The sequence below is a fragment of the Myotis lucifugus genome, unplaced genomic scaffold, assembly GCF_000147115.1.
Source record: "Myotis lucifugus unplaced genomic scaffold, Myoluc2.0 scaffold_659, whole genome shotgun sequence".
NCBI classification, from domain to species: domain Eukaryota; kingdom Metazoa; phylum Chordata; class Mammalia; order Chiroptera; family Vespertilionidae; genus Myotis; species Myotis lucifugus.
Window position 1 is genome coordinate 134956 of NW_005871707.1, and position 2837 is coordinate 137792.

Sequence of the window (2837 nt, forward strand, 5' to 3'; positions counted from 1 at the left end):
CAAGTCAGGGAAGAGGCAGAGCGGGCTCCTCCCAGAACGGTCCAAAATCTATGGACACAGTGAAAGCAATCCTGAGAGGAAAGTTCATAGCACTACAGGCTTATAGTAAGTTATCTAACCCTATAACTTTAATAATTAGAAAGAGAGCAAAAAGAAATAAATGAGAGTAAATAGAAGGAATGAAATATTAAAGATTAGAGTGGAAATAAATGACATAGAGACCAAAACAAAACAAAACAACAACAAAAACAAAAAGATCAATAAAACCAAGAGCTAGTTCTTTGAAAGGATAAACAAGATTGATGAACCTCTAGCCAGGCTCACCAAGAAGCAAAGAGAGAGGACCCAAATAAACAAAATCAGAAATGAAAGAGGTGAAATAACAACAGACCCCACAGAAATACAAGGGATTGTTAAAAATACAAGGACAAATCTATTCTACCAAACTAGACAACCTGGAGGAAATGGACATATTCCTAGAAAAATACAACCTTCCAAAATTCAATCAGGAAGATTCTAAAAATCTCAATAGGCCAATAACTATGGAAGAAATTGAAGCAGTCATCAAAAAGCTTCCAGCAAACAAAAGCCCGGGCCCAGACGGCTTCACAAGGGAGTTTTACTAAACATGCAAAGAAGAACTGAAGCCTATCCTCCTCAAACTAGTTCGAAAATTTCAAAAGGAAGAAAAATTTCTATGAAGCCAGCATCACCCTAATACCAAAACCATATAAAGACATCACAAAAAAGAGAAGTACAGGCCAATATCTCTCATGTACATATATGACAAAATCCTCAACAAAATCCTAGCCGATCAGATCAAGCAGTACATCAGAAAGATCATACACCATGACCAAGTAGGATTTATCCCTGGGATGCAAGGAAGGTACAATGTCCGCAAATCAAAAGATGTTTTACATCACATTAACAAATTGAGAGATAAAAATCATATAGTCATATCAATTGACTCATAAAAAGCATTTGACAAAATCCAACACCCTTTCTTGATAAAAACTCTCAGCAAGGTGGGAATAGAAGGATCATACCTCAACATAATAAAAGCCATATATGACCAACCCACAGCCAACATCATACTCAATGGACAAAAACTAAAACCATTTCCCCTAAGAACAGGAACAAGACAGGGATGCCCACTCTCACCACTCCTGTTCGACATAGTACTGGAAGTATTAGCCATTGCAATCAGACAAGAAGAAGAAATAAAAGGCATCCGAATTGGAAAAGAAGAAGTAAAACTGTCCTTATTCACAGATGACATGATATTGTACATAAAAACCCTAAAGACTCCATCAAAAAACTATTCAACTTAATAAATGAATTCGGCAATGTAGGAGGATACAAAATTAACCCCAAGAAATCTATGGTATTTCTATACACCAATAAATGAACTTACAGAAAGAGAGACTAAAAAAGCAATCCAATTTACCATCGCACCAAAAAAATTAAGATACCTAGGAATAAACTTAACTAAAGAGGTAAAAGACCTCTACTCAGAAAACTACAGGACGTTGAAAAAAGAGATAGAGGAAGACATAAACAGATGGAAGAACATACCATGTTCATGGATTGGTAGAATCAACATCATTAAAATGTCCATACTACCCAAAGCAATCTATAAATTCAACACACTCTCCATTAAAATACCAATGGCATATTTCACAGTAGAACGAACTCTCCGAAAATTCATCTGGAATAAAAAAGACCCCGAATAGCTGCAGCGATCCTGAGAAAGAAGAACAAAGTAGGTGGGATCTCAATACCAGATATCAAGATGTATTACAAAGCCATTGTTCTCAAAACTGCCTGGTACTGGCACAAGAACAGACATATACACCAATGGAATAGAATAGAATAGAGAACCCAGAAATTGACCCAATCCACTATGCTCAATTAATATTCAACAAAGGAGGCATGAACATACAATGGAGTCAGGACAGCCTCTTCAATAAATGGTGTTGGGAAAATTGGACAGATACAAGCAAAAAAATTAAACTAGACCACCAACTTACACCATATACAAAAATAAACTCAAAATGGATAAAGGACTTTTAAGTCCATTTGTAATGGCTATTACATAAGACAGGAAACCATAAAAATACTAGAGAAACCCGCAGGCAGCAAAATCACAGACATATGCTGAAGCGATTTCTTCACTGATACTGCTCCTAGGGCATTGGAAACTAAAGAGAAAATAAACAAATGGGACTACCTCAAAATAAAAAGCTTTTGCACAGCAAAGGAAACCATCAACAAAACAAGAAGAAAGCCCACTGCATGGGAGGACATAATTGCCAATGTTATCACCAATAAGGGTTTAATCTTCAACATTTATAGGGAACTCATAGAACTTAACAAAAAGAATATAACCCAATCAAAAAATGGGCAACAGACCTAAATAGATACTTTTTGAAAGCGGGCATAAGGAAGGCCAAGAGACATATGAAAACATGCTCAAAGTCACTAATCATTCCAGAGATGCAAATCAAAATGACAATGAGGTACCATCTCACACCTGTCAGAATTGCTGTCATCAACAAATCAACAAATGACATGTGCTGGTGAGGATGTGGAGAAAAAGGAACCCTTGTGCATTGCTGGTGGAAATGCAGACTGGTGCAGCCACTGTGGAGAACAGTATGGAATTTTCTCAAAAAGTTAAAAATGGAACTCCCAGTGATTTGACCCAGTGATCCCACTTCTAGGAATATATCCCAAGAAACCAGAAACACCAATCAGAAAGGATATATGCACCCCCTATGATCATAGTAGCACAACTTACCATAGCTAAGATTTGGAAACAGCCTAAGTGCCCATCA